Below are 26,783 nucleotides of genomic sequence, written 5' to 3' on the forward strand. Positions count from 1 at the left end.
TTTAAATAATAATTGTGTCCTTCAAACTTTGCTTTCATCAAATAATCCTCCATTTGCAGCAATTACAGCATTGCAGACCTTTGGCATTCTAGTTGTCAATTTGTTGAGGTAATCTGAAGAGATTTCACCCCATGCTTCCTGAAGCACCTCCCACAAGTTGGATTAGCTTGATGGGCACTTCTTACGTACCATGCGGTCAAGCTGCTCCCACAACAGCTCAATAGGTTTGAGATCAGGTATCTGTGCTGGCCACTCCATTGTAGACAGAATATCAGCTGACCACTTCTTTCCGAAATAGTTCTTGCATAGTTTGGAGCTGTGCTTTGGGTCATTGTCCTGTTGTAGGAGGAAATTGGCTCCAATTAAGCGCAGTCAACAGGGTATGGCATGGCGTTGCAAAATGGAGTGATAGCCTTCCTTCTTCAAGATCCCTTTTACCCTGTACAAATCTCCCACTTTACCACCACCAAAGCACCCCCAAACATCACATTGCCTCCACCATGATTGACAGATGGCGTCAAGCACTCCTCCAGCATCTTTTCATTTTTTCTGTCTCACGAATGTTCTTCTTTGTGATCCGAACACCTCAAACTTAGATTTGTCCGTCCATAACACTCTTTTCCAATCTTCCTCTGTCCAGTGTCTGTGTTCTTTTGCCAATATTAATCTTTTCTTTTTATTGGCCAGTCTGAAATATGGCTTTTTCTTTGTAACTCTGCCTAGAAGGCCAGCATCCCGGAGTCGTGTCTTCACTGTTGTTTTGGTGTTTTGCAGGTACTGTTTAATGAAGCTACCAGTTGAGGACTTGTGAGGCATCTGTTTCTCAAACTAGACACTAATGTACTTGTCCTCTTGCTCAGTTGTGCACCGGGGCCTCCCACTCCTCTTTCTATTCTGGTTAGCGCCAGTTTGCACTGTTCTGTGAAGGGAGTAGTACACAGTGTTGTACGAGATCTTTAGTTTCTTGTCAATGTTTTGCATGGAATAGCCTTCATTTCTCATAACAAGAATAGACTGACAAGTTTCAGAAGAAAGTTCTTTGTTTCTGGCCATTTTGAGCCTGTAATCGAACCCACAAATACTGATGCTCCAGATAGTCAACTAGTCTAAAGTGTAATGAACACGATGGGAGACAGAGAGCTGGTTTCAAGTGCAGGGTGCACCAGGTTTTTATTTGTAAAGGACCACAGTAGGAGGAAGGTAGCTGGGTCCAGGGACAGCCAGAAGGTCATACACAGGGGGTCCAAAAAGGCAACAGTACAGGCAGGGAAACGTTGTCCGGGAGATCAGGCAATAGGTTGATAACAGGAAAACCCATAGGCTAAAGTACAGGCAGGGAAGAGGCAAAAGGCATCGTTAGTGAGGCAGGCAAAACCTATCATACACGGGAGGAGTCAATTATTGGGCAAACCAACGCGCCGAATAGAAGCGTGTCACAAAACAAACAATACCTCATAATGATTGGGTGCAAAGAACTGAACTAAATAGTGTGTGATAATGACATACAGGTGTGTGAACAGGTGATTGGGATTGGGAGAGTGAGCTGTGTTCAGGGGATCTATGTGTTTGAGAGTGTGAGTTGGAAGCAGACATTACATAAATAAGGCTAGTTGTTCAGCTGTGCAAGCATAATTGCAAAATGGTTTTCTAATGATCAGTTAGCCTTTTAAAATTATAAACTTGGATTAGCTAACACAACATGCCATTGGAACACATGAGTGACGGTTGCTGATAATGGGACAGAAATACTTCTCAGTTTCATTAGCTGTCCGGGTAGCTGGTCTCAGATGATCCCGCAGGTAAAGAAGCTGGATGTGTAGGTCCTGGACTGGCATGGTTACATGTGGTTTGCAGTTGTGGGGCTGGTTGGACATACTGCCAAAAAAACAAACATTGAAAGATGCTTATGGTACAGAAATTAACATTAAATTCTCTGGAAACAGCTCTGGTGGACATTCTTGCAGTCAGCATGCCAATTGCACGCTCCCTCAAAACTTGAGACATCTGTGTTATTAATTTTATTGCCCCAGCACAAGGTGCACCTGTGTAATGATCATGCTGTTTAATCAGCTTCATGATATGTCACACCTGTCAGGTGGATGGATCATTGCGCTAATGCTAGTAGCAATGCAACCCCCCCCACCCCCCCTACCCTTGCCACCACTGCGGAAAAAATCTTGGTGGAAACACTGCAGTCTGATTGTGCTCTGCTGTGCTCTGCCATGGCTGTGCCAGTTAAATAAGGACCCACACAATTAGGCCCCTCCCAGCCCAGGGCCCTGTAATGAATCCCCTCACTGATGAGTAATGTGTTGGCCTGTCTGTCGCTTGGCTAATAGAGCTTTGTCTCTTCTAGCTCTGCACCGGGGAAAATTAATGGCTGACAAATGAGCCGCGTCCTCTGGCAGAGCCCGGTCCCTCTGTGTGTTTAGCTCCCAGGACAGGGATGGGGGACCAGCCATGGGCATGAGGCAGGCCCAGTGCTAGGTGCCTAGGCCTGCAGGTAGCAGACCTAGGCCGCCAGGCCCAGTGCTGCACTGGCTGTGTTGGGCTTAGAAATGTTCCCTGATGCCCTTTTTACTTCCACTCTTCCCATCCATATGGGCTGCCACACTTCATCAACAGATATCATTTTTAGGCTAGCACCGGTTGGCTGGTACTGACTGCCATCCACTAAGGTGTGTCAGCATTCGGGCTAATACCCATTTTGTCAGCAGAAACTAATTGGCGCTGATTCATTTCTTTTGTCCATCATTACCAGAATGTATATCCTATACTGTTGGAGAACAAGCGTGTGTTGTTTAGAAAATAATATGTTGTAATTCCTTCTTTATCTAGAATACCTGGATGTTGTGTTGTTATAATAATGAGTGTGAGCTCTTTCGTTTTTGTATTGGTCACTAATGACAGGTCACGTCCACCGTGTTCATGCTGCTCCAATATGAGGCACCTGAGAGCTCCATATGGACCCCAGGGGAGCTGCCCAGACCACTGATCCTGTATTCTGTCACTACAGCAACAGCCGTGGCCATTAGCACAGCCTTAATTACACAGCAGTCAGTGAGTCTTGATGCCCTCCTCCCCCCTCTCCTCCCCTTTCCCCTCCACAACCCTCTGTCGCTGCAGCCTGTTGTCTATCTCATGCTCAGTCTCCACATCAATCCATCACACAGGCTTGGCATGGGGAGAGCTCATGGATAGGCGGGCCACTGTCTCTCTCCTACCAACCTGGAGAACATCAGCTCTGTCACAACCTCAGGATCTGAGTTTCTATTTACATGTGAGCCTCTGCAGAGAGAGAGAGAGAGAGAGAGAGAGAGAGAGAGAGAGAGAGAGAGAGAGAGAGAGAGAGAGAGAGAGAGAGAGAGAGAGAGAGAGAGAGAGAGAGAGAGAGAGAGAGAGAGAGAGAGAGAGAGAGAGAGAGAGAGAGAGAGAGAGAGAGAGAGAGAGAGAGAGAGAGAGAGAGAGAGAGAGAGAGAGAGAGAGAGAGAGAGAGAGAGAGAGAGAGAGAGAGAGAGAGAGAGAGAGAGAGAGAGAGAGAGAGAGAGAGAGAGAGAGAGAGAGAGAGAGAGAGAGAGAGAGAGAGAGAGAGAGAGAAGTCGTAGTCCTTATGAAGAAAAGAGAGAAAAAAAGCACAGCCATCAACAAACATAGTTCTCCTCCGTAGGGGTCTGGGTAATGAGTGGGCTGGTAGCAGGAGGTGGTGGTGTTCTGCCGTTCCGCTGAGTGTACATCCATCAACCTTAGAGACAACATCATGTGAAGACATTCAAATGGGAGTGTGTGTGACATCTAGGTACTGTAGCGATGCATGCCATTCGTCACACCTGGAGAGACATGCTTCCGACAACCAATCCAAACCTGGCGCTTTACGAATTCTTGTTTTTTCTTTCTGTTTCGTGTTGGATCAATTTCTTCCTCCATATATTATTAATTTGTAATTCTGAGCAGGCAATACATTTCAAATGAATTCAATCGGAGAATCAGACTTGTAGATCTGCAGAGCCCCCCCTCCCACACACACACACACAAATATCAGCCATTGGAAGAGGAGGCTCTTGAATTCTAGAAAACCGGCACCAATTTGCAGTGCTTTATGAAATGTTTCCTCATAGAGACATTTAAGGCCGTATTTAAGCTTGCATTTTTTTTTTTACCTTATAGCAGCACTAAGCAAGTTTAACCAATAGCCTCAGATGACTAGCGATGGACATCAAACCAGCAACAAGATGAGCCTGGTGGAGAGAGGATTTACCCCAGGGTATCGGGGCACTGGAACAGCATCGCTAATTGCCCCTCAGGCAGCCTCTGCACAGGGAACCTCTTTTGAATAAATATGTTGAAACACTAAACAATGTAGCCAACTAAGATGTGTGTATAAAAGACACACACAGCCAGAGACAAATACAACCGCTTCTCTCCAGGTGATATTGATTTGACCTGCTGTGAGTACATGGGAATATCACCAGCATAGTGCTTGATGCTTTTAGCACCCTGCCTATGAATGTGTCCTGTATGAGTAACTTAAGTGCTCCCTCTATCCTCCAGTTCAGGGATGCTAGATGTGCTGCATGCTAGTTTCTTAAAGGTACATTGCTTGATGACTATGTGGGGAATGAAAGAGGCCATATCCTATACTGTCATTCAGAAATATGCATTCAGCTTGAAGATCCCCTTTCCCTTGAATCATTGAATGATTCATGTTGTGAAAGTTTATTTGTGTTAAAGAATATTTGTGACCACGCTGTATCTCAACATCTTCTGTTTGCGGAGATACATGGCATTTCATCCCAACAAGGACATATTTTAGATTACAGTAACAACCTGATTTAATAAGATGGCGAAGGCTTCAGCTCTTCTGCTTGCTATTCACCTCACATTCCAATGCAACACAAACTGCTGCATCGCCAGATGGAATTTACACATTGTAATCAATGGTTTATTCCTGTTGAGGAGACGTGCTCGAGCCTGATATTGCCCTCCTGCTGGGACTGAAGGAACGCCATCGATAATGCTCCGGCTCCAGTCTGAATGAGGTAACAAACGGGAGCGCAGTTCCACACTGGGATTAGGAACCGTGACTCAGGCACACTAGAGAGGGGAACAGGAATGGGGCTGCCTCAAACTGACTGACTCACAGCACTGTGCAGATGTAGATTCACTGGCCAACGTGCAGTGAAAGTCCATGAAATTATGTTTGTCCCACTACTGCTAGCCCCATTGCGTCTTTTCTCTTTGTTCAGCAGCGTAGGGCCTTGAAATAAACCAGTGATCAATGTTCATCTTCTGGCATATTGGCATACAAGTTTGTCCGTTTTAATGAACTCGCTCTGGCAGTTCTATTAAATCAGAGGCGATTATTATCTTGGCTTTTTATGATTTGGTTCACTGGACCGCAGAATGAACTCTATATTAAATAGCATTCATTGAACATTTCCTATTTGTGCCAGTAACCATTATATTCAGTGTTCCAACACAGTCTACTGATGTCTTCCATTGCATGAAGATTCATCAGGGCCCTTATGAAAAAGAGATGAAAAGTTATTCACAACAGATTATGGGGTAGTTGGTTGATAGAAACCCTCTCCTCTCTGGTTTATGAGAATACTTTTGCTAACGTATGCTCTTCTATAAACACATCCACCAATGTCTCTAACATCACATGGGAGGTGAACTTTCAGAGAGCCATAAACAGAATGTGTTTAGTCACTGTATGTAGTCACATCATGAGAGTCAATTAATGCTCTTCCAGTGTCACCATAAATTAAAAGACAGGCCATGTTGTAGTTATATCACACCTGTAAATGCCCATCAGGGAGCAAGCCTATGATATGTCTTGTCATGATACAGGGTTGCTTTTCCCAGTTCGGGGACATTTACTGTGATCCTAACCTCCCGGTGTCATCGCTCCAAACAGAACCCTCGTAATGAGAATATGCCCAACAACAAAGATACATCTCCTGTATTTGCAGAGTGGGCGTGTGTCATACCTTTTAACTGGGATGCCTGGGTGGCTTTGATCCCCCAGAAATCAGTGGGGTTTGTTGAGCTGAATGCGGTGCAGTGAGGTTGAGCGGGCCACTAATGCGCTTTGTGTTTATGGGGCTGCTGCCATGTACTGTGCTGATGCATACTGGAGACTTGCCTGTGCCTCTGGGTGGAAGACACACTTCCCAGGCTGCACAATGAATTGGTTATGCATGATTTAAGAGATTTGGGGGATGCTCTGTGCAGATGGAAAGCTGCCTTTCTTTTCCCTGTTGAGGCTGTAAATCACCACTGGAAACGCCTCTTTGGAAAACAGCTGACCTCCACCACTCTCTGTCTGTCAGTGAATTCATTCCTCATTCAAGTTACTCACAACTGATTAGTATGCACAACTACAGTGACATGTTCTGTTCTTGAACACTGAGCGTTAATTGCTTAAACTTGTGCCATGGCATTGGTACATCAAGTATTTTTGGGCGCTGCAGTTCCTCTTGCAGTTCCTACTTCTCTTTTTTTGATGCTTCTATCACCCTTGCTGGTCTTGTTGCCTTATTGGAAACCAACCCAGTAAGGACCTGGTGTCCTTTACGATTAAGAGCAGTGATCTGGTGCTCCGGTCTCTCCTCTGTAGACTTTGATAATAAGTAATGTCCCCTCCTTAGTAACCTAACACAGTAAGGGGCTCTCCTCTCCTCTTCACTAACCTAACACAATAAGGGCATTGGTCATCTGAGAGAGCTGGCATCTGCTGTTGTCTGCCATCACTACAGGGGGTAGGGAGAGGGCGCAGGCATGGCACCCCAGGAGTGGGGGGGGGGGGGGTGACTCTCACAGTGCAGCTGTTCTATTATCTCCCCCCTATGACGCAAGGACAAGACTCTGTCATGACCCCCCCTCGTGACCTGATAGTGGCCCCCCCAGTTCTGATGGAGTGGCAGATGATGGCCCAGATTCCTGCTCCCTGCATGGGAAAAATACATCCTACTGACACAGACCTCCTCTGGGGAGATGGCATAATGACATAGTCCCTTGTCTGAGGATGCTGTTCTGCTCCTCCCAACATGACTCACAGAGAAAGAGGGGGAGCAGAGAGATGGGGGTAAAATGAGAGAGGAAGGGGGAGAAGGGATATACTGTATAGAGAGACGGAGGTATAGAGGGAGACATTTTAGCTCAGATATACAGTACCAGTCAAAAGTTTGGACACACCTACCCATTCAAGGGTTTTTCTTTATTTGTACTATTTTCTAAATAATAGTGAGACATCAACACTATGAAATAACACATATGGAATCATATAGTAACCAAAAAAGTATAAAATAAAACTAAATATATAAATCTATATATCTATATATTTTAGATGTTAGATTCTTTAATGTAGCAACACTTTGCCTTTATGACAGCTTTGCACACTCTTGTAATTGTCTCTGCCAACTTCACCTGGGATTCTTTTTCAACAGTCTTAAAGGAGTTCCCACATACGCTGAACACTTGTTGGCTGCTTTTCCTTCACTCTGTATTCCAACTCATCCCAAAGCATCTCAATTGGGTTGAGGTCTGGTGATTGTGGAGGCCAGGTCATCTGATGCAGCACTCCATTGGTCTCCTTCTTGATCAAATAGCCCTCACACAGCCAGGAGCTATGTTAGTCCCACTAAGCGCAAACCAGATGGGATGGCGTATTGCTGCAGAATGCTGTGGTAGCCATGCTGGTTAAGTGTGGCTTGAATTCTAAATAAATCACAAACAGTGTCACCAGCAAAGCACCCCCACAACATCACACCACCTCCTCCATGCTTCACAGCGGGAACCACACATGCGAACATTATCCGTTCACCTACTCTGCCTCACAAAGACACGGCGGTTGGAACCCAAAATGGAACCCAAAAATCTCAAATTTGGACCCTATGACAGATTTCCACTCATCTAATGTCCATTGCTCGTGTTTATTGGCCCAAGCAAGTTTCTTCTTCTTATTGGTGTCCTTTAGTAGTGGCTGTTTTGCAGCAATTTGACCATGAAGGCCTGATTCATGCAGTCTCCTCTGAACAGTTGATGTTGAGATGTGTCTGTTACTTGAACTCTATGAAGCATTTATTTGGGCTGCAATTTCTGAAGTTGGTAACTCTAATGAACTTATCCTCTGCAGCAGAAATAAATCTGGGTCTTCCTTCCTCTTCCTTTCCTGTGGTGGTCCTCATGAGAGTCAGTTTCATCATAGCGCTTGATGGGTTTTTACAACTGCACTTGAAGTAACTTTCAAAGTTCTTGACATTTTTCAGATTGACTGACCTTCATGTCTTAAAGTAATGATGGCCTGTCATTTCTCTTTGCTTATTTGAGCTGTTCTTGCCATAATATGTACTTGATATTTTACCAAATAGGGCTATCTTCTGTATACGACCCCTAACTTGTCACAACACAACTGATTAGCTCAAACGCATTAAGAAGGAAAGAAATTCCACAAATGAGCTTTTAACAAGGCACTACAGTAATTGAAATGCAATCCAGGTGACTACCTCATGAAGCTGGTTGAGAGAATGCCAAGAGTGTGCAAAGCTGTCATCAAGGCAAAGGGTGGCTACTTTGAAGAATCTCAAATATAAAATATATTTTGATTTGTTTATTTTAATTTTATTTAACCTTTATTTAACACTTGTTTGGTTATTACATGATTCCATATGTGCTATTTCATAGTTTTGATGTCTTCACTATTATTCTACAATGTAGAAAATAGTAAAAATAAAACCCTGGAATGAGTAGGTGTGTCCAAACTTTTGACTGGTATTGTATATATTTTTCTCCACCTCTATTTGCCTGACTGTATGAAGAATATCTGTGTTGAATACATTACCGAGTATCTGTGTTGAATACACTACAGAAGGTCCATCCACAATAAAACCATCTGGGGCCCTTTGAGAACTGGAACTGGAAACAACTGGAACTGGAAACAACTGGAAATGATTTATTTAGTGATAAACTGTTTCCCAAGGTGATGAGTTTCATAGCCTTTTGTAGAATAACTTAGATACTTTTCAAAATAATCAAACAAGCCATACTTGTTGCCTTACCTTCTCTGCTATGCAATCTGCTTTCCGAGCTGGTCATGGGTGCACCTCAGCCACACTCAAGGTCCTAAACAATGTCATAACCTCCATCGATAAGAGACAATACTGTGCAGATATATTCATAGACCTGGCCAAGGCTTTCGACTCGACAGACTCAACAGTCTTGGTTTCTCAAATGATTGCCTCGTCTGGTTCACCAACTACTTCTCAGACAGAGTTCAGTGTGTCAAATCGGAGGGCCTGTTGTCCGGACCTCTGGTAGTCTCTATAGGGGGGCCGACTCACTTCTCTGTATACATCAATGACGTCGCTCTTGCTGCTGGTGATTCTCTGATCCACCTCTACGCAGACGATACCATTCGGTATACTTCTGGCCCTTCTTTGGACACCATGTCAACTAACTTCCAGATGAGCTTCAATTCCATACAACTCTCATTCCGTGGCCTCCAACTGCTCTTAAATGCAAGTAAAACTAAATGCATACTCTTCATCCGATCGCTACCAACATCTGCCCGCCCGTCCAGCATCACTACTCTGGACTGTTCTGACTTAGAATATGTGGACATCCTCAAATACCTAGGTGTCTGGTTAGACTGTAAACTCTCCTTCCAGACTCACATTAAGCATCTCCAACCCAAATTTAAATCTAGAATTGACTTCCTACAGCGCAACAAAGCATCCTTCACTCATGCTGCCAAACATACCCTAGTAAAACTGACTATCCTACTGATCCTTGACTTCGGCAATGTCATTTACAAAATAGCCTCCAACACTCTACTCTGCAAATTGGATGCAGTCTATCACAGTGCCTTCCGTTTTGTCACCAATGCCCCATATACTACCCACCACTGCGACCTGTATGCTCTCGTTGGCTGGCCCTCGCTTCATATTTGTCGCCAAACCCACTGGCTCCAGGTAAGGATAAGTCTTTGCTAGGTAAACCCCGCCTTATCTCAGCTCACTGGTCACCATAGCAGCACCCATCCATAGCACAAACTCCAGCAGGTATATTTCACTGGTCACCCCCAAAGCCAATTCCTCCTTTGGCCACCTTTCCTTCCAGTTCTCTGCTGCCAATGACTGGAACGAATTGCAAAAATCACTGAAGCTGAAAATCACAGAGACTCATATCTCTCTCACTAAATTTAAGCACCAGCTGTTAGAGCAGCTCACATATCACTGTACCTGTACATAGCCCATCTTGTAAATAGCCCATGCAACTACCTCATCCCCATACTGTTATTTTTGTTGTTGTTGCTCTTTAGACCCCAGTATCTCTACTTGCACATTCATCTTCTGCACATCTATCACTCCAGTGTTTAATTGCTAAATTGTAATTATTTCACCTCCTATTTATTGTCTTACCTCCCTTATCTTACCTCATTTGCACACACTGCATATAGACTTTTTTTCTATTGTGTTATTGACTGTATGTTTGTTTATTCCATGTGTAACTCTGTGTTGTTTGTGTGGCACTGCTTTGCTTTATCTTGGCCAGGTCGCAGTTGTAAATGAGAACTTGTTCTCAACTAGCCTACCTGGTTAAATAAAGGTGAAAAATAAGTAATGCCTCTACTTAAACCACGTACTATGTCTGTAGCCTGAAGATCGAGTTTCTTCCTTTTTAATGAAAAGTGTACTTTAAAGGGATTCTTTACACAAATTAAGTCATTTAGCTACAAATACAGACTATGAAGTCAAGGAATTTGGATGCATTGTACTGTTTCACTGAAAGAGCAGGGAAGCCTTGAATGCCTTCTCACAGTACATGGCATGTGCTTGTGTACGTGTGTGTGCGTATTCTAAATGACACAGTCTCCCCAGAGGAATTGGGGTAAATCAAATTACAGTGAAAAAAGAGAGCCTGGTTGAAGTTTGAGCCTGGGAAATAAAAACATTAATCTTAATAAGCTTCCCTGAGGAAATCGCACAAGATTGCTGTGTGTTATTATATTTGATTACTGCATTGTGCGTTAGTGTAAAAAGCTCCCCTCCATTCTGTGTGGGCATGTGGAAAGAAATGGGTCTCTCTCTGGCTTCTGAATGCAGTGGATAATCTGGGCACAAACAAGCCGGTGTTTGAATGAATTACTCACAGCACTCAATGAAAGCTGAGTGCCATTTGAGTGACTGGTCTTGGCTGGGAGACTTGAACTCACTAGAGCCAGGCTTGTGGATGCTATGCTATTAGGCTCAGTCCATAGGGTTAGGTGAATAGTACACCTGCTGCATCAGACAGACCAGTGGTATTAGGCATCCTTATCAATGTTAAATGGAGCATAGCTTGATATTACAAATAAAAAAATCAATAATCTTTCATGGTTTAAGTAGAAATGTGAATAGTTGAAAGTGACAGAGAGATCATTGAAGACACTTTGGGATTGAAGGGCTAAGATTTTGTCCAATTTATCTCCTTGGTTGCTGAATTCTATAAGGCTCAGGACACTCCTGACAATCCTTGTGCGCTTCTCTGTGAAGAAGAGCAATGGAATAGCCAAGTTACAATTTCCCATCTCAGACGGCTAAGCTCTTGATCTGTCTGCAGAACCCTTACCTCTGAGGCTTTGATCTTTGCTCTTTTGGCTGAGTTAAAAGAAAAAGAAACACTAATGAAACCAGCTCACTTGGCCCTTTTTCTGCCAAGCAGGGAAAGAAAAAAACGTATATTCTGTTCCGTTTCAAGGGCCCCAATGTCCTAGGCTGTTATGGAATACTAAAGTGTGTCCCACTCCCCTCCCTCCCCAGTCCTCCTTTTGGACTGAACGTCTGTATGGAAGCCAGAATTTAAATGTCTCGACTGTCACTGACTAAGTGACCTTTTCTAATGGCAACACAATGAGTTTAGCTCTTCTTAACCACACAATGAGTTGGAACACAACACCTGCTTGGTATATTAAGAACAAACTGACATAGGAAAGAGTGAAGTACACCTTGGCTTTAATTGAACATACATACATGTTGGTGATAAGCACATGGCACATTAGGTAGTCGGGGAGCAGTGTGTTCCTCTCAGGTGCATTGCCAGCCCGGAAATCCGTTTATCATGCTGACTAGCAGCCAGGCTCCTAAAAAACAAACAAAGCTATCTCACAAGAGACCAATTTACCATGAAACCCAGTCCTGAAACTCACCTCATTCATTCTAGCACATTTCACTGACACAAAATGAAGGATTGCACTAAAACAAGTGTGCTCTCTACAGGACTACCAAGGGTAAGAGGTATCAGCTTCTGATTGAATCATGCTGGTGGATGACTAATGACATGACCAGGGCTGGCATTTGTAGTCTTGTGCCTCTATTGCAACATTCATTCTTATTTAATATGGACCCACAACACAGAGACAAGTTTCTACTGCTATGTAGGCTAAGAGGTTACTCTGTCCGATCCAGTCGACCCCAAACTAAGAAATATATAGTGTCAGAGGAAGGCCCTAAAAATGGCCAAAATTGCATCCTAAGTCATAGACTGTTCTTTCTGCTACGGCACAGCAAGCGATACCGATAAACCAAGTCTGGAACCAACAGGACCCTGAACAGCATCTACCACCAAACCTTAAGACTGCTCAACAGTTAACTATATAGCTACCCGGAACCAAGAGGACCCTGAGTTTTTCCTAGCCACCGTGCTTCTATACCTGCATTGCTTGCTGTTTGGGGGTTTCGGCTGGGTTTCTGTACAGCACTTTGAGATATCAGCTGGTGTAAGAAGGACTTTATAAATACATTTGTTTTGATTTTGAACAGCTTCTACCCCCAAGCCTTAAGACTGCTCAACAGTTAACCATATAGCTACCTGGAACATCTGCATTGATCCTTGACTGTTTTGAATCATCACTCACACTGCTGCTAACGTTTATTATATACCCTGTTGCCCAGTCACTTTATCCCTACCTACTGTATATGTTCATAGCTACCTCAGCTACCTTGTATCCCTGTACATCCACTGGTAATGGCACCCCATGTATATATCCAATCATTACTCATTGTGGATTTATTCCTTGTGTTATTAGTTTTCTATTATTTCTCTTTTTTTTTCTCTGCGTTGTTGCGAATGACCCGTAAGCAAGCATTTCACTGTTAGTCTACACCTGTTGTTTATGAAGCATGTGACAAATATAGTTTGATTTGATAGTGCCACCCATGAAATGCACACTTGCTTAAGTTAAGTAACTGAGTCACTGAGTTCTGCATTCATTGGATGTCGTCTGAAATGGCTGGGGATATCTGTCTCAGGTGGACTGGGTTCTGGAGCAGAGAACTCATTCCTCTTCAGTACCTGTGGGCAGTGGATGTGGTTAAGACCAACAATCCAGGAAGACTCCATCATAGGGGGAACAAGGATCCTGTCAATAACTTAGACACTTTTATGTTGTAGACTCTAAATACTGTATATAGAGTGGCTTGCAAAAGGTTGAAAAGTTCAAGGGGGCCGAATACTTTCGCAAGGCACTGTATATTTAATCTAACAGCCTCAATGTGTTCCTGTATACCTCCATAGATCTATATACAGTTGAAGTTGGAAGTTTACATACACCTTAGCCAAATACAATTAATCTCAGTTCTTCACAATTCCTGACCTAGTAAAGATTCTCAGTCTTTGGTCAGTTAGGATCAGCACTTTATTTTAAGAATGTGAAATGACAGAATAATAGAACAGAGAATTATTTATTTCAGCTTCTATTTATTTCCATTACATTCTCAGTGGGCCTGAAGTTTAAGTACACTCAAATAGTATTAGGTAGCATTGCCTTTAAATTGTTCGGTTCAAACATTTCGGGTAACCTTCCACAAGCTTCCCACAATAAATTGGGTGAATTCTGGCCCATTCCTCATGACAGAGCTGGTGTAATTGAGTCAGGTTTGTAGGCCTCTTTGCTCGCACACACTTTTTCAGTTCTGCCCACACATTTTCTATAGGATTGAGGTCAGGGCTTTGTGATGGCCATGATGGCCACTCCAATACCTTGACTTTGTTGTCCTTAAGCCATTTTGCCACAACTTTGGAAGTATGCTTGGGGTTGTTGTCCATTTGGAAGACCCAAATGGACACTGACCCAAATGGACAATGTCATCCAAGCTTTAACTTCCTTACTGATGTCTTGAGATGTTGCTTCAATATGTCCACATAATTTTCCTTTCCTCATGATGCTATCTATTTTCTGAAGTGCACCAGTCCAGACCCATGCATCACATTTGGGATAGTGTTCTTTGGCTTGCAAGCCTCCCCCTTTTCCCTCCAAACATAACGATGGTCCTTCAGGCCATACAGTTCTTTTTCTGTTTCATCAGACCAGAGGACATTCCTCCAAAAAGTATGATCTTTGTCCCCATGTGCAGCTGCAAACCGTAGTCTGGCTTTTTTTGGGCAGTTTTGGAGCAGTGGCTTCTTCAGTCTTTCAGGTTCTGTCAATATAGGACTCATTTTACTGTGGATATAGATACTTTTGTACCTGTTTCCTCCAGCATCTTCACACGGTCCTTTGCTGTTGTTCTGGGATTGATTTGCACTTTTCGCAACCAAAGTATGTTCATCTCTAGGAGACAGAGCGCTCCTCCTTGAGCGGTAATGATGGCTTTCTGGTCCCATGGTGTTTATACTTGCGTACAATTGTCTGTACAGATGAATGTGGTACCTTCAGGCATTTGGAAATTGCTCCCAAGGATGAACCAGACTTGTGGAGGTCTACAATTTTTTTCCGAGGTCTTGGCTGATTCCTTTTGATTTTCCCATGATGTCAAGCAAAGAGGCACTGAGTTTAAAGGTAAGCCTTGAAATACATCCACAGGTACACCTCCAATTGACTCAAATGATGTCAATTAGCCTATCAGAAGCTTCTAAAGCCATGACATCCTTTTCTGGAAGTTTCCAAGTTGTTTAAAGGCACAGTCAACGTAGTGTATGTAAACTTTTGACCCAATGGAATTGTGATACAGTGAATTAAAAGGGAAATAATCTGTCTGTAAACAATTGTTGGAAAAATTACTTGTGTCACGCACAAAGTAGATGTCCTAACCGACTTGTCAAAACTATAGTTTGTTAACAATAAATTTGTGGAGTGGTTTGAAAATGAACTTTAATGACTCCAACCTAAGTGTATGTAAACTTACGACTTCAGCTGTACCTGTAGGTGGCATTCTGGACAAAACCATAGTGGTTTTCTTGAGAGGAAAGCTGCATTCATACTGCAGCAATATAAGCTACTGTGCTTTTCAAATCAAATTAGCAAAACACTGCTCTGAATAATTAGCCTAATGAAAACAATTTCACAGGCCTTAACATCAATAAACAGAGGTTTGTCAACAGCGGCCATGGCACAGCATGTAATTACACCTTTTATCAGGTTCTAAGTATCTCCTTTCGCTCAATGACTTCACCCCTCACCCCTATTCCACAGCTCAAGACTGTATTCCTGTACTCTTATATAGAGAGAGAGACACAGAGAGACAAAAGGAGGAGGAAGATGGAGAGAGACATAGAGACAAAAGGAAGAGGAAGATGGAGATGGAGAGAGACAGAGATGGAGTTGAGAAGTGAAATGGGTGTAGACAGAGAGCAAAAGAGAAAGAGAGAGAGAGACAGATCAATAGAGAGAAGGGGGGGTAAGAGCTGTCTAGTTAAGCAGTCATCCTCTTATAGCTGAACACCCAGATAGATCTCCCCAGCTGGACCTGGTGGATCACGTAGATCCCATCCACAGCTATAGTATATATCTTCTACTAACATGCATAGTTCATGGGGAACAAAATGAGGCCCAGCCAAAAGCAGCTTGTGACATGATAGAGAGATTAAACAGATTGACTGGTGAACTGCCCTGGGGCGACTGACATGCTGATAACCAACATGGTGTCCACACTGAGAAAGATGTAGAGGAAAACACAGTGATGGATCGGCAACGCATAAAGGGAATGAGGAATGAGTGGGGATAGACATCAACAAGGTTGTTGGACGCTATAAACGCACAGTGAATATGTAGCTTGCTCATAATTCTTACTGCAAAGCAAAGACTGTCAACAATGTATTTCAGTAAATACGTGACAAAAGCTATTATCCGCAATGTCTTCTTCACATCTGGAATATATGAAGACCCTGGGGTGTTACTGGGTCTAAAACCAGCTAATTGAACTACATTTCAGGCCCGTCCTGACTATATTTAGCCGAAACGTAGGTTGATGCCATACTGTTCCAGGACAAGTTCTGCCTTTTGTAAGCAGCTGACAGGAAGATTAACCTCTTTCACAGCAAAAAGTCTCACTATGAGCCCTGCTGCCAGGAGAGCTGAGGGATCCTGGGTCCTATACGCTGCTACATCTCCCCACAATTCATGTATTCAGGTCATTAATTAAGTACAACAGAGGTCTTATGAATATGGCTTAGGTCGAAGGTCAACACTCTTGTCAGTTGATAATGATTTGGATACTCCTGAGGCACTGTGGGTATAGGTTCCAGAAGACAGCAGCAGTAGCAGAGTCAAGAAGGCACCTTTACTCTCCTCAACTCCACAAGGCCTCCTGGTGGGGTGGATATGTTGTCAGCCCCGTCTAATGAAGAGTAACGCATGCACACACACAGACATATACACACACACACACACACTCATTTAACCTGTGTATGTAAGAGTTCTCATTCACGGTAGATATCTCATAGGTGGTTTCCTCATGACATCGTAGACGGTGCACTTTTATATTGAATAACGCTTACAGGTGATGTTACGCCTTGGTAACTCTTATCTCCTCAAAATACGTGTAATGGTCACTCGCCAGACTGTGTTTTACGTTTTCCAACGGCAGGCCTCAAAATAAATTAATAGTAAGATGTGTAGCTTTTCTGTTCTGACGCACACCAGTCAAATCAAATCAAACTACACACCAGTAGGTTTTTTGCTGTGCTCAAGTGCATAGGGAAGAGAGTTTTAATCCCTATTTCTGTTTTAATCTTTGCTGTGGTAGCTACCTTGGCTCCTGCTGGATTTAAAGGCTCGCTGCAGCTCCATTCAGCCTGGTTTCCCACCACCTGCTGGCATGGCTCCTTCCTGCTAGCAGAGCAGAGCCCTGAGCTCCTCACATTACATAATGAACAGCACATCCCAGCTAGCATAATGACTACTCACAGAGAACAACACATTCCAGCTAGCGTAATGACTACTCACAGAGAACAACACATCCCAGCTAAAGTAATGACTACACACAGAGAACAACACATCCCAGCTAGCGTAATGACTACACACAGAGAACAACACATCCCAGCTAGCGTAATGACTACACACAGAGAACAACACATCCCAGCTAGCATAATGACTACTCACAGAGAACAACACATCCCAGCTTGCGTAATGACTACACACCGAGAACAACACATCCCAGCTAGCGTAATGACTACACACCGAGAACAACACATCCCAGCTTGCGTAATGACTTCACACAGAGAACAACACATCCCAGCTTGCGTAATGACTACACACAGAGAACAACACATCCCAGCTAGCGTAATGACTACACACAGAGAACAACACATCCCAGCTAGCGTAATGACTACTCACAGAGAACAACACATCCCAGCTAAAGTAATGACTACACACAGAGAACAACACATTCCAGCTAGCGTAATGACTACACACCGAGAACAACACATCCCAGCTAGCGTCATGACGACACACCGAGAACAACATAAACAAACAAGGGGAGGCTGAGTGAATCTGCTTTGATCTACACCCAAACAATATTCTATCTGAGGAACAGAATTGTGGAATCAATTTATGGCTGCTTTGGAGCTTGTTGTTCTTTGGGTAGGAGGCGATCTTTATCTGTTGTTTATGATCTTCATGACTCTATCGATCTGGCTATAGCCACGCCAACAGTGGAGGGGAGCCAGTGTGCAAATAGAGCTAGCTTTTGCCCATCTCTCTTTAAAAGATGGCAGGGGTAATCAAACTGGCTGCTCTCTCTGTCTCTCTGCAGCACAATAGCTGCACTGCATCTCTGCTGCTGCCTCCTCTTTCTGTTTGCCCCTCCTCCTTTTGGTTTGTCTCTGCTTATCACTGTGTTTCTTCCTTAACGAACAGTGCTCAGCTCCCCTGGCTCTTATGACACTTGGGCATTAATTTGATGAATGTTTTAATCCTCAGTGACTAGGCGCCGCAGGCACAAAAGGAAGGCGGCCCTCCTGCAGCCATCCATCACGTTGCTGCTGCCTCGCTCCCGGCTGATGCTAGATGCTGCTTCTGTTTATGGGCCCGTCGGGCCGGCAGTACTCAGCACCAGGACGGTGACAGTCCTAAAAGACCGGCTTTCTGTTTGGGGAACGTGTGTTCCCAGATTCCAGACAGTCAGCTTTATGACAGGAGACAGCAGATGATGTCCCAGGGTGACAATAGCCATTGTAATTGCATCAAAACACATTAGTTCTAATTAAGATTTGAGCGTCACAGAATGTGCACAAAGACCCCCGGTCATTAAGGCTCTCTAGATGGAGCTTTTTGTTCTTCATTAAAATAATTTGAATCTGATACATGCATCAATCTGAACAATGAATCTCTCAAATATTGTGCGTGTGTGATTGTCTATTTATTTAACTAGGTAAGTCAGTTAAGAACAAATTCTTATTTTCAATGACAGCCTAGTAACAGAGCCTTGTTCAGGGGCAGAACGACAGATTTTTTACCTTGTAAGCCCAGGGATTCGATCTTGCAACCTTTCGGTTACAAGCCCAACGCTCTAACCACTAGGCTACCTGTTGCCCATTTTGACTTCTAGAAGTCATTTATTGGTTGGTTAATCAATCTTTCTATTACTTAATTCATCACTGCCAATGCTCTTTCACTTTTACTGCATCCCGTTTCTGAAATATGAGAAGAAGAAATATGTAGAGTTATAGGAGGTTGGTGGCACCTTAATTAGGGAGGACAGGCTCGTGGTAATGGATGGAGCAGTATTCATGGAATGCTATTAAATACATCAAACACATGGTTTTGGTTTCCATGTGTTTGATGTCATTCCATTTGCTCCGGCCATTATTATGATCCTTCCTCCCCTCAGCAGTATGGGTTTGACTTGCGGCCGTTGCAGGGCTGACAGGTGTTGACTGCTCCCTCACTGAATGATCTCTCAGTGGTTCCTCTCACAGTCAGTTGTGGTGTAGATAAGATCAGTTCTGGGTCACCTGATCCAAGCCTCAAGTAGTGTTTCCCTTCTCAACATGAATTCTCCAGACACTGTAGATGGAACAGGAGGGAAGAAGATTGGGTAGATCTGACAAGTGCACCATTCTCTTAATCAGAGACTGGTAGCAGCACGGTGGTGAGGGGCCGTGTGGGCCAGGATCGTGCACGTTTTAGTGAAGCTATTGAAGACCTGGGGTAGGGAGTTAAACAAACCCCTCATGAAGGAAGTGCCCAAAATCCCAATGATGACAAGATTTACAGTAGAAAGGATATGGGGCTTCAGCCCAATTTAGGCAGTTTCGATATCATCCCCTCCCAACAATGATGAAAAGATGAAATAACGACTTTGAACAACAAGAAGGAATCGGACAAAGCATCCTATGGCAATTGGGTTGGATGGGCTCTGTGCTCAGCTGCCTTACACACGCATCCATTTTTCAAATCAACCTGAAGATGTTTCTGCCCAGCGGCCTAACCTCCAGACAGCCACCGGTGCCCCTGCATGTTATGGAGCATCATGGGAGCCTTAGGAGCACTAATGGCTTGTGACACAGAGCTCTGGGAGGCTTCACCCCGAGCCTCAGGGGACCGACCCCTCTCCTCTCCTCTCCTCTCCTCTCCTCTCCTCTCCTCTCCTCTCCTCTCCTCTCCTCTCCTCTCCTCTCCTCTCCTCTCCTCTCCTCTCCCTCCCTCAGTCAAACCGTCTCCATGTCCTTCACATGGAAGAATAAAGCACAAACAAACTCAGGTGTCGAGGAAGATTAACTGCAAGATCAAGGAGAAAATAAAACATACAAACCCCAGAAGCAGGGGAGGGGATTTCTCTCCTCTCCTCTCCAGATTTCCCCTGAGGGAGAAGGAATTAATATTTCATGTCCAAGACAGGGGAGGGCTTTCATACAAAATACATACTTCAGGATATAAACAATGATAAACTGCAGTAATGAAGAGTCTGATCTCTCACAGTGGTGGGCCATGATATGGACGCAGCCACCTAATTGTCTGCAGTACTGTGTGTTTTAAAGGACAGCTCGTCCTCACACTGTTTCAATGAGTTGATAAAGAATGTCTCTGTCAATTGGCAACTGACTGTGTCTTATACTGTAGATCAATGTTGAGAAGAGCCACAGAGCTGCCTCCATTTCCAACACAGCCCACTCTTCCTCCACATTGTGTGAATAATTACACTTGATTTAATTTAGAGTTGGAAAGTAGCCCGAGTGCCACAAAGACAGCATTTTCTGCATTCATTTGAATTCAGTTATTTCAATGGAAATTCATACTCAATCCATATTGATTAAAACGTTAATAGACAGTGTATTGGTGGAGAGCACCCTAGTCATGCTTGCTTCTGCCCAGCATTCAACCCCCCCCCCCGCCTCCTCCAGGGAAATAGAGCCAGTGTCATCGCTCAGGGAGAGAAAGACTCTGCTCTGAATGCTCTTGGCATGTAACATAAAGGATTACCCAACCAACCCCGCTAATTTTCAGTCGCTGCAGAGGAAAAGATTACTTCTCCAACAAGAACAATGGCCAAGTATGGACCTTGAGAATAAATCTGAAAAAATACTTTGAATGCGAGCACGATTCTGATCTTCGAGCTTTTGATGTTGTTGAAAATACAGTGCAGCAACTACCTGTACTGGAACATTGATTTCTCTGTTGACCCCTCAGGTGGGAAACTAAACGTCCCAATTTAGCAGTCTGGGCTGTTGGGAGATGGATTACGTGACATTTCGAATGTATTGATTGCTTCCTGTAAAACAAGCGGGAGCAGTGAGATAAGCATGCCAGGGAGGCAGTGTGACGGAGGCTACCTGGAACGCTCCAAGCATCATCCATGTCAAACAAGCGGGAGCAGTGAGATAAGCATGCCAGGGAGGCAGTGTGACGGAGGCTACCTGGAACGCTCCAAGCATCATCCATGTCAAACAAGCGGGAGCAGTGAGATAAGCATGCCAGGGAGGCAGTGTGACGGAGGCTACCTGGAACGCTCCAAGCATCATCCATGTAAAACAAGCGGGAGCAGTGAGATAAGCATGCCAGGGAGGCAGTGTGACGGAGGCTACCTGGAACGCTCCAAGCATCATCCATGTAAAACAAGCGGGAGCAGTGAGATAAGCATGCCAGGGAGGCAGTGTGACGGAGGCTACCTGGAACGCTCCAAGCATCATCCATGTAAAACAAGCGGGAGCAGTGAGATAAGCATGCCAGGGAGGCAGTGTGACGGAGGCTACCTGGAACGCTCCAAGCATCATCCATGTAAAACAAGCGGGAGCAGTGAGATAAGCATGCCAGGGAGGCAGTGTGACGGAGGCTACCTGGAACGCTCCAAGCATCATCCATGTCAAACAAGCGGGAGCAGTGAGATAAGCATGCCAGGGAGGCAGTGTGACGGAGGCTACCTGGAACGCTCCAAGCATCATCCATGTCAAACAAGCGGGAGCAGTGAGATAAGCATGCCAGGGAGGCAGTGTGACGGAGGCTACCTGGAACGCTCCAAGCATCATCCATGTGCCAAACATTCTGAGTCACCAAGTCACCAAGGTCACTGTGATTACATGTCAGTATCTTCCGTCATATGATTAGCTAGCTGTGTTAGCAGTACTGAGCATACTGATCAGCTCACCAGACTGCCGAATGTGCAGAGCTACTGCGGGTCTCACCATGTGTCTGCTAACACAAGGTGTGTAAGTGTCTATATGGATACAGTACCTGAATGTGTGAAACACTGAGTGACTAAATGAAACTAATGTGTGCAAGCACAATATCTAATGTGAAGTAGTCCAACTGGGTGCTACAAGTCTGTGTGATGCTTCAAGGTGTGTTATTCCCCACCACATTATATGGAGCTCCAGAATGACACAGCAGAGAACTAACCCAGTTAATGGTCAGTTCTGGTTAAATAGAACCACATTCAGTAACAAGCAGCGCTGGAGGATGTACAGCTAACCCAAAGCAACCTTTCTGGCAAATACAGTAGTGAAGGGTCTTTTGGCACATTTAGTGAAGCATATGATGGAAGCTTACAAGACAGACCCATATCTCTCCATCACTATGTCCAGGGTCTGTTAACTAAGATGTTTTGGGGGTGTTCGTGTCAGGATCCTCAGATGATAGAAGTCTGAGCTCAGAAAGAGTGTTCCCTTCAGTCAAACTTTGTGTTCTGTATGTGGGCTTCTCCCCGGTGAAGGGAAAGCTTGGACGGGGGCCGTGCCACCTGTAAAGATGGTCCCGAACTCTTCCATTGATCTGAACCTTGTAGAAATCCTTGTTCAGCTGCTTCTACGCCACCCGTCCCTTTCCTTCCTTCCTCACTGACAACATCTCTCTGTCTACCTGTCAGTGGACTCAACGAGTGAGGAGCATGGAGGTGCAGAGGTATCTCAAAGGTTAGGCCTCGTCTCTGATACATGAACCAAACTCATTGGATCTCCCCATCAATCCCCTTTCCACCCCCCCCCCCCCAAAAAATGAGAATTTCCCACAGCCAGCCTTGGATAATAGACCTCTTTCCTCTGGGTTCGTTGTTAAAGTCAGATTATACATATATATTGTGCCACTCCGAGGCTCTGCTTGCACAGCAGAAAGGAGAGAGGGAAGCCTGCAGCACTCAGAAATGCCTGTGTCCTCATGCCACAATATCAAACGCTATCCATTATTCATCCGATTCCATTTAAACGTGTCCCCATCAGAGGCGTGCATTGATTGCCATGCCAGCCACCACTGCTAAACTTCAGGTAATTATGGCGAATGGGGAATCTGGGAGAGATCCGGTTTCACAGAGCTGCTGTTATTTTGGGTGTTTTATGTCATTGTCTCCCCTGAGTGCCACTGATTATACGATAGAGATTAACATTTGAAGGCATTATCAATTCCCTAATTATAATTACGGGGAGAAGGGAGAGAGTCAGATAAGAAGCTATGAAGTGGAAAATCCCTTTTCCTCTATAAAAACAGAAGAGCTCTGGCACAGGGAGAATATCAAGGTGTATGCAGAAAGATATTCATGTGTTTATGACTGTCAGTAAATTCATTGCATTTATTGAATCCATGAAAGAAAAGCCTTCGCTACCTAAAACGGATTTCATGAGTCGTGCCTCAGCGTTTCTTTTGCTGGAACCTTCACTGCTTTTGTAGTAGAATGGGCTTCTATGGGCCCACAATGATGAATTGTACCTGAGTGCTTTGGTTACCATAGTAACGCTTTATCCCCATTATGGCCGGGAAAGGGCAAAGAAAAAAATTCAGTTTTAGACACCTCTGGATAAATGGAAAAACAAATCCCCTATATTCAAAGGAAAGCCTTTGTATGACACCTTGGGTCATGACACTGGCTATACATTTAATACAGCAACACATTCATCTGGTTAGTAATGTTTTACCCGGTCTTGAACTAAACACATCTATGCACAGACAGTGTATTGTTAATTAGTGTTAGTCTGGATCCACAGCAGTGAATGCCTCCCAGCAGCCCAGAGGCAGAGCTAGAGGAAGCAGGGGGGGGGGGTATAGAAAGGTTTACTGTGGTAAGTGAGCCCATGAGCCTAGCAGTAGCACCACCAGCCATGTTTCACCTCACTTGTACCGCCCAGACAAAACTCATGGGGGTTAGCTAGCACTACGAAACAGGGAGGCCATGGAAAGGGAGTGTGTACAAAACAGGGAGGTCAGGGATTGTGTGTTATATATATGCCATTTAGTTTTTATGCAAAGCGACTTAGTCATGCAAGCATACATTTTACGAATGGGTGGTCCCGGGAATTAAACCCACTATCCTGGCATTGCAAGCGCTATGTTCTACCAAGCAAGCTACAGAAGACCCCCATTCTCAATTTAAATCAAACATCTGCATTTCCATTTCCTAATATTCCCTCAACTCAAAAAAGCTAGATGGTCTTTCAGGGAAGGAGTGTGTGTTTCAGGGAAAGAAAGTGTGCATTTCAGACAAGCCCTGAAACGTCTTTGCAAAAGCCATGACAATGTTTTCATTAACTCACCCAGTGTAAATCAGCAGGTTCCCCCTCTGTTCCCCCTAGTTCCTGCATGGTCAGCTGTTCAGAGTGCACAGTGCCTCAGCGTGCCAGGAAACACTGCTCAGCTTTTGTCATAGGGTGTGTCTATTATAGTGCACAAGTTTTGACCAGGGCCGGTTTCCCAATAGACATCTTAAGGCTAAGTTAATTGTTAGAACCTTCATATAAACCTCCAAGCCTTTTCCCAAAACCATCGTTATTAAGGGATCGTACCATTGTTTTCAATTTTCACCTAAAATGACATATCCAAATCTGACTGCCTGTAGCTCAGGACCTGAAGCAAGGATATGCATGTTATTGATACCATTTGAAAGCAAACACTTTGATGTTTGTGGAAATGTGAAATTAATGTAGGTGAATATAACACTTTAGATCTGGTAAACAATAATACAATCAAAAAAACATGCAGGTTTTTTTCTTCATCATCTTTGAATTGTTGCCAAATTGGTGCAGAATTGGTCAATTGATACATTTTCAAGTACATAACTATAGAGAACATACAAAAATGATATGGTAATATACAATTTAAGTTTACATACTCCCAGGAATGTCCTACATGATGGATCATTAGCTTATACACTAACTTTCACACATCTAGATGGCAGGGTGGGTGTGGAGCCAGATACAGCAGGGGTTCAAACTGTAGAAACCAGTTCCTACATTTCAATATAAAAATAGATTTTATCAAACAAAATAACACTACATTTTATCTCTGGGACCCTCAGAATGACAAATCAGAGCAGGATTACTGAATGTAAGTACATTATTTACTTTCAAAGGTGAATGTATCAACTCAGTTGCCGTGATAAAGGTTTTTGGTTGTCACTCTCAAACAAAACCATGGTATTTTTTCACTGTTATAGCTACTGTAAATTGGACCGTGCAGTTAGATTAACAATAATTGATGCTTTCTACCCATATAAGACATGTCTATGTTCTGGAAAATGTTCTTGTTACTTACAATGCCATGCTAATCACATTAGCGCACGTTAGCTCAACTGCCCCGGTGGAGGGACACCGATCTCGTAGAGGTTTTAACGTTACACTTGAAAATGCTTGAAATCTTATTCCAGCCTCAGGCCACTCGTAGAACTGCTAAGTGCGTCGTTAGATCCTTTCTTCTCTCTCCCGCGTCACTTTATACACAGAAGATCTTCATTAAACATAGAATCACATGATTTATCCGTCTCTCTGTTACCAGCGATAACTTCAGAACAACGTTTATTACAAATACAAAGACACCAATGTCTTTGCAATTGATACAAACAAGCGACGAATGCTTAAAATGAAAACCTAAATGACTGCATTAAAATATAAAATATAAACCGTAGGCTATAAGCCTATTTCAATAATATTGAAATACATTTCATGTTCAAACAATTTGTTCTATTTTGCTACTTGTAGGCTACTGTATTTAATGTGCCTCAATATATTTCATTATGTGTAGCCCAACATGTGCATAATGATGTGCCAAATCTGAGATTTTTAATTTATTATGTATTTTTATTAAATAGGCTTATTTTTTTATTGGGTAAGCAGTAGAATAAGCTGGCTCAATATTTGCAGCCATAGGTGGTAAAACAGTATCTCTCTAGGAGCTGATCCGTCGTCATATTGTGAAATTCTTCTAACGTTAAGGAAAGATTTGAATGGAGAAAGCTGATCCAGAGCAGCGCTCCCTGTTTTTTCCAATCCTATCAGTATGGACACATGCTCCAACGACACACTTTGCGACCATTCTCTCTGTGTGGTGTTTTGGGAAAAGCATGTTACATCTTCAGCCGTTGTGAGATTAAAACAAAGGCCCTAAGGGAATATGCACTATACAGTATGGAATAGTCAGCGCCATTTGGGAGTCATCCTCCCTCTCTGCCCCTATTTCCCTTCAGGAGGGATCCTACTGTCTCACTCGTCACTCCCGTGGGTTCCAGTCCCCTGGCTGGGGTTATCGAGAAGGGGCAGGCAGTCTCTCAATGGCCAGTGGGTGGTGGGGAGGGAGGGAGGCCGTAGAGGCAATGTAGTTAATCAAGTAGACAGCTGCTTCACTCGTCATGTTCTCCTGCACACACTCCGGCCATCACTTCATTATACTGCCCAGCCAGTGTGGGCGTGTGGGATGAATGATCTGTTACAACTGTGACTACCTACTGTTATATCAGAGTACTACTCAGTGCTATATTAAAACGCAACATGCAACAATCCAGGGAATTTTTTGTGCATTCAAATTGCCGTCGATAAAATGCAATGGTGTTCGTTGTCCGTAGCTTACGGCTGCCCATACCATAACCCCACCGCCACCATGGGGCACTCTGTTCACAACGTTGCAATTAGCAAACCGCTCACCCACATGACGCCATACACATGATGCCATCTGCCCGGTACAATTGAAACCAGAATTTATCCGTGAAAAGCACACTTTTCCAGCAAGCCAGTGGCCATCGATGGTGGGCATTTGCCTGCTGAAGTCAGTTACGATGTCGAACTTCATTCAGGTCAAAACCTTGGTGAGGACGACAAGCACAGACATGAGCTTC

At 43.9% G+C, this 26,783-nt stretch overlaps 1 long non-coding RNA gene across 1 annotated transcript; it reads right to left on the reverse strand.

Moving 5' to 3' along the window:
- Window positions 1-1,140: 1,140 nt before the first annotated feature.
- On the reverse strand, window positions 1,141-24,298 carry LOC135545177 (uncharacterized). Its single transcript, XR_010456416.1, has 3 exons — window positions 24,214-24,298; window positions 1,750-1,875; window positions 1,141-1,321 (listed from the first exon to the last, which is right to left on the reverse strand). It is a non-coding gene; the product is annotated as an uncharacterized LOC135545177 (long non-coding RNA).
- Window positions 24,299-26,783: the final 2,485 nt, after the last annotated feature.

Source organism: Oncorhynchus masou, chromosome 9 (assembly GCF_036934945.1).
Source record: "Oncorhynchus masou masou isolate Uvic2021 chromosome 9, UVic_Omas_1.1, whole genome shotgun sequence".
NCBI classification, from domain to species: domain Eukaryota; kingdom Metazoa; phylum Chordata; class Actinopteri; order Salmoniformes; family Salmonidae; genus Oncorhynchus; species Oncorhynchus masou.